The 10536-nt window shown below is 46.0% G+C and overlaps 1 long non-coding RNA gene across 1 annotated transcript; it reads right to left on the bottom strand.

The window, feature by feature from the left end:
- Positions 1–1173: 1173 nt before the first annotated feature.
- Positions 1174–2152, bottom strand: LOC115777589 (uncharacterized). The gene is made up of 3 exons (XR_004019656.1): positions 2080–2152; positions 1861–1911; positions 1174–1601 (listed from the first exon to the last, which is right to left on the bottom strand). It is a non-coding gene; the product is annotated as an uncharacterized LOC115777589 (long non-coding RNA).
- Between the last annotated feature and the right edge of the window lie 8384 nt (positions 2153–10536).

Below are 10536 nucleotides of genomic sequence, written 5' to 3'. Positions count from 1 at the left end.
CTCCACCACCACAGACATTTACACCTCCAGATGCAGGAAAAGGGCCACCAGCATTACAAAGGGCCCCACACACCCAGCACACACACTTTTTGTTGTTTAAGCTGAATGAAGAGAGTCTGTAAATAAAGGGCTCCAGGTATGATCGCCCCACTGCCTCTGACAGGCCATTCTGGGTATTACACCACTATAACAAGTCCATAATAACAGAAAAAACTCACACAGTCCAAAATATTTGTCAGATAAAACTGACATAAAGAAAGTGTTTTTATTCATAAATACATAAACCACATGAAACAAAAATATCACCACATTACTCTGGTTCTAAAACACATTTTCCCTCCTCTGATACACACACCTTCATTTTATACTCATGGCCACCTTTTACTGTCACAGAGGGGTTGATTCTTTCTCTGGATGAATGAAACTGTTGTGAAGAGCTACAAACAACAGACGGGGATTATTTAGCTTCTGGTAAATGACAACCTCTGAAGTCAAAGTCTTTAACCTTCATCATCACAGCTCTGGGAAATATTTAACACCCAGCCAACCAGATGAATCATTTGGACTATGACTAAATTGCGCCCTCTGTTGGTTACCAGCTCTAAACACAGTCCAGTGATTATATTTGAGAGGTGTGTTTTTTATCAGTGGAGACAAAAATTGTGGTGATTGCAGAAATATTTACGGTTGATATGAACTCACTGCTGAAATTTTCATGTGTGCAGCTCTTCTTACACTGTGTGTGTGTGTGTGTGTGTGTGTGTGTGTGTGTGTGTGTGTGTGTGTGTGTGTGTGTGTGTGTGTGTGTGTGTGTGTGTGTGTGTGTGTTTGTTGCTTTTGGAGTTTTCTTTCTGCTCTTTTTGTAACACTTGTTTTTGGCATCATGTGTGAGAACACAAACAACTCAACAACAACCTCTGAGCTGTTTAAGTAACAATGAGTGCCTTTAAATGAACGCTCTCTTTCAGTGGATTTATGCACAACACTGAACAGCTGTAAATGTGCTCACTCTGACACACAACAACAACACAACACAACATTTATAGAGCACTTTTCTTAACAAAGTTACAAAGTGTTTCCAAGAAAGAAATTATGATATGACAAAATTAAAGAAATAGTTAAATGGATTAGTTCTTATATAACACTTTTATACTCTGAGCACTCAAAGCGTTTATACAACACGTTTACAACAACATGTATACAACCCATATTCAAACAATGAATATGAGTAACTAAGCTGTAAATGTCTAACATTCACACACACATTCATACTCCAATGCTTGCATCAGAGAGCAACTTGGGGTTCACCATAAAAACAGATCTACAGCACATTAAAGTTCATTAATATTATGACTAATAAGAAATGAGTGAAACACACTGAGGGATTCTTTCTGAAGGAAATATAAACTCAGGCTATCAGGATCATTGCTTTGAATGAAAAATCTGCTCCTTTTCACTCAAAGTGACATCAAGTTTTTAAGTTCCTTTAAAGAGAAAAAGATAAAAACAGCTAAAGAGCTGCTGTTAAGATTTTAGAGCTGTGGCTGAATTTGGATTCACATTATAGTAGTCAGAGCTCTCCTCTGGGTCACCACGTTGTCCTGTTGAGGTGATCAAATGAAAGCATTTAAAAACAAACACCCTCTGTTTGCATTTATTATCAGTCAGAATAATTAACAATGTAGATTTTACATTTCAAATCTCAGAGTTTGTGCACTCACTCGTCTTGTTAATGACTTTGAGCTGAATCACAGATATAATATATAAAATAATCATCTTATTGACTTTAATGTTAAACACAGTTATTGTATAATCATCCAGCTTCCACAAACTCTGTATTAATGAAAGTGTGTACTTTACCATTTTCAGTGTTTTCAGAGCCTCTGATTGTCTCATAGACACAACGATCACCTACAGGTCAGAGAAAATCAGTCACCTCATGTCTGTGATACTAATTTAAACACAGTTTCAAACAAGTATTCTTGTTTCCTTCAACAGAGTTCAAACTGCAGCAGATGTAATAATTACAGTCTGGATGCAAAGAGCATCAGAATATTTTAAAGTAGATGAAAAACTAACCATGAAGAAGAGAGGAGTACACTTGCTGCTGATGTTCATCCTGATTCACCGTCTGCTCATTAGCAGGACCTTTATTAAAAATGGAAAGAAGACATTTGCTTTCACACGATTGTGTGTTTTATTCTGCTGTAACTCATTTCCACTTCAGGACCTTATGATCCATCTGTGAGTTTAATGAAGTCCCACCTTTGGGACCGTCTGCAGCAACACAACAAGAGCAGGAGGAAAATAATGATGAATCCAAAAGTTAGTCGAACAATCATCAGAACAGGAAATGAAGAGCTCTCAGCTGCTGTAAATAAGAAATGTTCAGTATTAATAAACATAAACTGAACTGAATTTACAAAGTGCTTTAATTTAAAAAAAAAACAAAACAAAATAAATGAGGTACATGAATAAGAATAATCAATCTACAATAAATCAAAGTAAAAACTGTTTTGATCCTGCTCACCTTTAACTAACATCCAGCTCTGTGGTGACTCTCTTCCTGAGTATTCACACTTGTAGAAACCTTCATCAGACTTTGACACTGCAGAGATCTTCAGCTCCTCTCGGGTATCATTTTGAATAAGTTTGTCATTGTGGTAGAAAAACACATTGGAAAGTATTTTTTGTGTCCTCGAACTGCAGCTCAGACTAACAGAAGCTCCTTCAGTCACAGGATGAACAGGACTCACCAGGATAGGAGCATCAGGATCATCTGTGACACAATCAAACACAATTGTTTCAGTCAGATCAGCTGGTGCAGACTTTTAGAAAAAGCTGACACACAATAATAAGAACAGATTGAACAAATGCTTTTCATCATGAAGATCTAATATCTGAACTTGAATATTTAAAAACTTCTGTATGTGTCAAACAAACAACTTTAGAAACTAGATTAAAACTACAGTGAAAGTCGCCAAAGTCGAAGTAGCAAAAATCAGATTTTCGGTCTAGTCAGATGCTTCTGCAGGACCCGATTGTTCCAAAAGTGAATCCCAGTAAAAATCATCTCCTAAGTCGGCTCATAAAAGTCAGATTCTCGCCTACCTCTGTTGAAAAATCTGCTCCCATTGTAATACATTTCCAAATGAATTCAAATCATTACTTTCATTTCTGTGCAGCAAACAAACATGAAGTAACCAAACATAAAGCATAAAGCTCTGAATTTCCAACTGAAATTTATTACATACAGAAACTGTAAAATACTGCTGTGTAATTCTGATAACAGAGAAACAGGTAAACTACTGACAATAATGTGAAGGACACACAAGTACACAGCGCAGGTCTGACTCCAGAGCAGTGGTAGATGTGTGTAAAATGTCACGTAGGTGGAGTCACTCAGTCTGGATCTCAAGCAGTTCTTGTTTGAGTTCAGAACAGAGAAAATCTGCATTCACAAACATGTGGAGCCAAACAAGATGAACATTTTCTATGCAAATGTTCATCTCTGGAAACTTGATCTTATCCAGCTGCTGGTGTTGTACCAATAAGTGATTTCAGAAAAAAACAACAATAACCTGATTTCCAATGTTTTTGTGTGTTTTTGATGTATAATGTCCCTGATTATATTGGTTAGTAGACTGTAGTCCACAGAATTTATGAAGGCCTTATAAATAAAACTAAGAAATGACCTGTTTTGTATCTTTATGACTGTGTTACTGTATCTACATTATAATCAACCGGCTCCTTTTTGGCCACATCAACTCTCTTTATAGAGCTGTGATGTTATATTTCTTCTGCTGCACTCTTGGGCAGATCTCTCTGAAAAAATGAGTTTTTACCTGATAAAGAAAATATAAAAGTCACTTTGCTGAAATGTGATTGCAGCTTCTACCTGTGACAGGAGTGTTCTTTCTCACTCAAAAATATTTTTTTTTTTTGGCAAATACCAAAAATCACTTTTTGGCCTGCAATCAGCAAAGAAGCACGAGACAGATGCTGGTGTCGGCCGATGACAGGTGGAGCGTTAAGATGTGTGGCAGCATCTGTGTGTCTACACTGACCACACACAGTGAGGACACAGAGGGAGAGGCTCCTGCAAAGTTCGCTCAGAGACCAACAGTCGAAGATTTTGGAATCTGTGTGACACAAAATAAACTTTTACAGTGTTTTAGGTGAGAATGTAGATGTATAAACCTCAAATATCTGCTCAACTTATCAAGATATCATAACTGCAAAAGTGCTCCAATGATTTCTGAGATGCTCGTTCTCACTGGTCTAACAGCCTGCCGGGCGGTCGATGCTCACCATACCCGGAGAGAACGCCTGAATCATTTTCACAACTTTCACCACTGAGTGGAAGTTAAGCACAGATATAATTCAGTCAGATCGTCTCTAACGTTTGATGTTTGGCTTATTTCAGTGTTTCATTTGTTCCTCAGCAAATCGGTTTGGCTGAGATTAAAGGTAAGCTTCATAGTTGGATAGTGTTGTGGATTTAGCTGCAACATCTGTTTTTAAAGGAAAAATGCCCAGACGTCCGATTTGAACTTCATCTTGCTTTTACTAGAACTGCATCTAATTAATACATTTGTACAACACACTTGTTCGGCTGGCTAACATGCTTAAAACTAGCTAACAACATTGTCTTCTTCGCCTCTGCCCAAACGCGAGGCAACACCGCCATCTAGTGGGGAATCTAAATGCATATTGTAACGTTCCGTTATGTCACCCAAGCACCAGGCAGAGGTTTTGTTACTAACACCATTTAATCAGGCCGGACACACACAGAACAGCTCTCGCCGGATACAGCCAACTCTAACTCACACAAGAAAAAAAGAGACCTCCCTCCCAAGAGCGACCCCCCCACATCTCCTTCCGGTTCAACCCCAAAACAACCGAACTTAAAGAGAACAATAACTGTGACACACATTTAGCAATAACGTCCATCATGGATCATTACACTGCTCCCCCAACAAAAGTTCCTCGTCCTCGAGGGAAAAACACAGTCTCTGAGGCGGGGAGGCAGTTGATGTCGCCTCTTTGGCTTCCGAGGGGTGGCATGAACTACAGGAAACTGAGGGGGAGAACAAGGGGATGGGGAGGGAGCCATGTCCAGCTGGGAGTCCAGCTGAGCTGGAGTGCGGGGGATTTGCACGCATCCCTCAGAGAAAGGGGAAGGAGAACGCCCCTTATAAGGGGCCATCCTGTCTCTGTGCAGGACCACTTTCCTGCCTCTAGGTGGTAACTGTACTCTATAAACCACTTCCCCAACTCGTTCCAGGACACTGCAGGGTCCAACCCAGTTGCTGTCCAGTTTAGGACACCGTCCTTTTTTTCTCTTCGGGCTGTAGACCCACACCAGCTCTCCAGCACGGAAGTGCCTCCCTTTAGTAGTCAGGTCGTAGTTTCTCTTTTGCCGCAGTCCCGCCTTTGCCAGCTGGTCCCGAGCATAGGAATGCGCCGACTCCAGTCGGTCCTGCAGCTTCCTGGCATAGCTTTGACCCGGTGGCGCATCCGGAGCATCAGGAGGTTTCCCAAAAGCCAGTTCAGCAGGGGTCCTTAGTTCTCTCCCTAACATGAGCAGGGCGGGTGTGCACTGGGTGGAGTCCTGGACGGCCGACCTGTAGGCCATTAGGATGAGTGGGAGGTGAGTGTCCCAGTCACGCTGGTGTTCTGACGTGATGATGGCTAACTGCTGGGCCAGTGTCCTATTAAACCTTTCCACCAGGCCATCACTCTGGGGGTGGAGTGGCGTGGTGCGGGTCTTCTGAATTCCAAGGCGTTCGCACATGGCAGCAAACACCCTGGACTCAAAGTTACGGCCTTGGTCACTGTGAAGAACCCCTGCCGTTCCAAATCTGCTGAGCATTCCCTCCACTAATGTGTCAGCCACTGTCTCCGCCTCCTGGTCCGGGATGGCGTATGCTTCTGGCCATTTGGTAAAATAGTCCATAGCAGCAACCACATAGCGGTTTCCCCTATCAGTCCGGGGAAATGGCCCCATGATGTCCACAGCCACTCGCTCCATCGGTGCACCTGCCGGTTGCTGTTGAAGTTGAGCACGGGACTGGTCCAGCGGACCTTTGTGGGCGGCACAGGAGTCACAGCTTCGGCAGAAGCCCTCCACATCTCTACGCTGCTGGCCCCAATAGTAACCCTGGCGCAGGCGGCGAAGGGTCTTTGACACGCCAAAGTGGCCAGCGCCTCTACTCCCATGGCAGGCTTCCAGCACCGCTGGCCTTAGCGACTTGGGTACCACAACTTGCCACCTTTCCTCACCTGTAGCAGGATCTTTCCAGCCGCGCTGCAGCACTCCCTTGTCCAACCTTAGAGCATTGAACTTGGCCCACAGCCCTTTGGTGGCGATAGAGAGCCCGGTAACCTCATCCCAGTTATGTCGCTGCTCGTTCTCAAGCCATCGTAGTACTGGTAGCAGGTCGGTGTCTTGCTCCTGCTGGGCCCTCCATTCTGCCATGTCCACCACTAGGAGTGCCCTGCAGGAGAGCTGTGCAGGATTATCTGTTGCTGTGAGTTCCCTCTCCTTCTCCTCCCGCTTCCCACAATAGCGGCAGCCTGTCGCGGCACATGGGCAGCGGGATAGTGCATCCGCATTGGAGTGGTGTGCCCCTGCTCTGTGCTCCACAGTGAAATTAAAGGCCTGGAGCTCCTCCAGCCAACGAGCCACCTGCCCCTCTGGTTCTCTGAAAGACATAAGCCACTGGAGGGCGGCATGATCAGTCCTGATGATAAAAGGCGTGCCACATAGGTAGTACTTAAAGTGTCTCACTGCCATCACCACAGCCAGGAGCTCTCGCCGTGTGACACAATAGCGTCGCTCACTCTTATTCAGGACCCGGCTGAAGTATGCCACCACCTTCTCACCTTCAGGTCCGACCTGCGACAGCACGGCTCCCAGTCCCACACTACTTGCATCTGTGTCCAGGACAAATGGTAGTGCGGGGTCAGGTGGGGCAAGGATCGGAGACTCCGTCAGGGATCTGCGCAGGGTGTCGAATGCCTGCTGACAGTCTTGGGTCCAGCTGAAGTCGTGATCCTTCTGCAGCAGGCGAAAGAGTGGTGCAGCTATGGAGGAGAAGCCTTTTACAACCCTCCTGTAATATGACGCCAGTCCCAGGAAGCTTTTTAGTTGCACCTGGTCTGCGGGAGTGGGCCAGTCCCTAATGGTCTGCACTTTTTCCTCCAAAGTGCTGATGCCCTCCCGACCCAACTTGTGACCAAGGAACTCCACCTCCCTCCTCATGAAGTGACACTTGTCCGGGTGCAGCTTAAGGCCTGCGGCCCTTACTCTCTCCATTACCTGTCTCAGGGTATCCATGGTGGTTTCAAAAGAGGTCCCATGCACCAGGAGGTCGTCCAGGTAGACCAGACACTGCTGTCTTGGGACACCAGCCAGCACACCGTCCATAAGTCTCTCAAAGGTGGCTGGGGCGTTGCACAGGCCAAAGCTCAGGACTCTGAACTGCCACAGTCCCCTGTTCGTGCAAAAGGCCGTCTTTGGTCTAGAATCTGGGGACAGGGGCACCTGCCAGTAACCACTTCGCAGGTCCAGGGTGGAGAACCAGGAAGACCCTGCCACCAGGTCGAGAGACTCATCGATTCTGGGAAGGGGATAAGAGTCCTTTTTAGTAACTTTATTAAGTGGCCTGTAGTCCACGCAGAAGCGCATTCGTGGACTGTTCTTCTTGGGCACCATCACCACAGCAGATGCCCAGGGACTTTCAGATGGCTCTATGATGCCCATCTTTAGCATCTCACGCAGTTCTTGGTCAGCCGCCTCCTGATGAGCCAGAGGAAGGCGACGAGGACGCATTTTAACAGGACGAGCATCCCCAGTGTCAATAACGTGTTCCACCAAGTGTGTCAGGCCTACATCACACTCTGTGAGGGCAAAAATGTCTTTAAAGTCCAAGAGCACCTGCCATAGACTTCCTTGCTGCTGCTGAGTCAGGCCCTCACAGTTCCTGGACCAGACGTTTCTCACTGCTGACAGCCTCTCCTCTTCATCAGTTCGCTGTTCAACTAGTGGTAATACAGGGGACTCCGAGGTGCAAGCCGCTATTACAGCAGGGGATGGGTTTAAAGGTGGGGGTTTAAGCTGCACCCTCTCTCCTCCCGGGAGTAACAGACAGCCTTCCCCGAGGTCCAGCACACCATCAATGGCTCGTAAAAAGTCCAGCCCCAGGATGCAGGCATCCTGGACGTCAGCCACCCAGGCAGCAAAAGGCATGGTTAGGTCTCCAACCTTAAACTGAAACATCCCCCTCCCTTTTATGGGGGCCAGGTCACTGTCGGGTCGTGGTTTCGGCTCTCTCCCGCTGTTCTTCTTTAGGGGAGATCAATGGAAACAATGCACCTTGAAAAACCACCACACTTCACAAAAACTCACTGGAGATGAGCAGGTTTCGCCTTCAGGATTTATTGAAGCCCAAAGTAAAACAAAGTACAAGATAGCAAAAAGTTAAACAAAATGCAAGAAAGCAAAAAGCTTCTCCCGGGAGTGAGTGCCTTTGAAGCCGTTACACGGAGATAAGGAAGACCAGCGAAAGAGCTTATCACCCAAATTCAGCCTGGCCTTTTATAGCCCATCTCACACCTCCTGCAGCTGTTATCAGGGGAGGGGACATATTAAGATGCTCCTTTAAGCAACAGTTCTATGAATTGATCTCAGGGGGGCTAGAAAAAACCCATCTTTCCCACGTTCCGAAGTCCAGGTGTGCCTCCTCCCCTCCCCTCGGGATTCACTCCGGCTACTCGCCCCTCCCCTCGGGAGAAGCTGGGTCAAAAGTGCACTGGGTAAAAGGTGAAGCTCCTCACAAAGGTGGGGGCTAGCATTACTTAATGGAAAAATCCCAGGTTGCCTGCAGAGCAGGCCTCAGCATTTTTACCTGTCTACAGCATGCAGAGCTTCAGTGTGTGAGTGACAATATAGGTGACAAATAATACATAATGTGACCATTAATTAGAGTGTGTGATTAATATATATATAACAATACATGATATAAAAATATTGATAGAAAATACTGATGTCATCAAGATAAAAATACACGACATTTCCCCCTTTGATGCCTACTGGTATCAACACAACGTATTTTTATCAATTCAAGAGTAAATATTTGTTTAAACAAGGTGAACATTGCAACACACTGCGTGAGCTGTTTTCATTGATATAATCATTTGCAAGCTTCAAACTAAATCTTCTCACTCACATGGTGTGCTCGTCACTTTGGAAGCTGTAATAACAAACAAACTAATCTTACCAATACAGCATTCCCACTTACAGGGCACATCACGCAGGTCAGAGGCACCTATACTTAGGGGTACAGTATATAAAGCACTTAGGATATAGTGGACATATGAAAACACAAAAAATACAGCATTGGCAGAGGTTGTTTCAGAGCGAGATAGACTTAGCATCTTCCAGGTCACCATCAGTTCATCTAGCGGGCAGCAGCATCTTCAGGCTGCATTGGCTGGAGGGCCATTTCCTCCGGTGTTGCAGCAGCCTCTGCCTCAGGTTGCCAAGGGGCAGAGTCTCCCAGCCCTGCCTCCATGATTTCTTCTTGCTCCATCCTCAACCGATCATAGCAGCCTCTGAGCCACTGGTTCTCAACCATGAGCCTTTGGTTTTCAGCCACAAAGCTCTGATTCTCCACAATGAGCCTTCGGTTGTCAGCCTCAAAGCTCTGTTTCTCCACAATGAGCCTTCGGTTGTCAGCATCAAGCCTTCGATTCTCACTGACATGCCCTCCAATGGCGATCAGGGCTGCGGTCAGCTTATGGTTAGCTATTTCACAATTGCTGTTGAGCTCAGCATTCTTGCCTTGCAGTTGGTTCACCGTACGGTTCAGGCCCTCGTTCTTTTCATCAGTGCGAGCTCGATCAGCCTTAACTTCTGCCATCTCGCAGTAGGCTCGCTGTGAGGCCTGCTCCCACTTGATGTTCTGTATCAGGAGGTGAGACTCGTATTGCTCCTTCACAAGCTCTATCTCCTGACTTCTCTCTCGATGGCGGGCGTGCTGAGCGCGAACCAGGAAGTTGTGCCTCTTGCGTCTCAGCAGTCGAGCCCAATCCGAAGGCAATTTCCGCATTTCTACTTGAAAGACCTCCCTTGGCAGCTGTGCGAGATACTCTTGAACTCTTGGATCTCTCAGGTCTCCCCATGATGTCATCAGTATCTCTGATGCATCATTTTCACCAGGGTCATCAGAAACCCCTGGCTTCTCGATGTCATCCGGCCATCCAGTGGCGGGTAGAGAGACTCCCATAAGCCCTCTCTCTGATGATGTCATCCCGCCACGATCCTGCAGATCCCTGGGTTCTGGGCTGGGTGGTGTCATCGGTCCTTGTTGCTCCCACTGCTCGGTGGCTCCCTCTGATGCCCTGGAAGGTCCAGGCTGCTCTGGATCCTCTCTGGATGTCCACACTGCTAGCTCTCCTCTCTCATTTGGCCGAGGCACGACCGGTGTCGGGTCTGCACTGACCACAGCTCTCAGCAGAAGCCTTTCCAGT

This window comes from Archocentrus centrarchus, unplaced genomic scaffold (genome assembly GCF_007364275.1).
Source record: "Archocentrus centrarchus isolate MPI-CPG fArcCen1 unplaced genomic scaffold, fArcCen1 scaffold_57_ctg1, whole genome shotgun sequence".
In the NCBI taxonomy this organism is placed as follows: Eukaryota; Metazoa; Chordata; class Actinopteri; order Cichliformes; family Cichlidae; genus Archocentrus; species Archocentrus centrarchus.
Note: the sequence above shows the minus strand (reverse complement) of the source record. Positions and strands in the feature narration are given on the sequence as shown.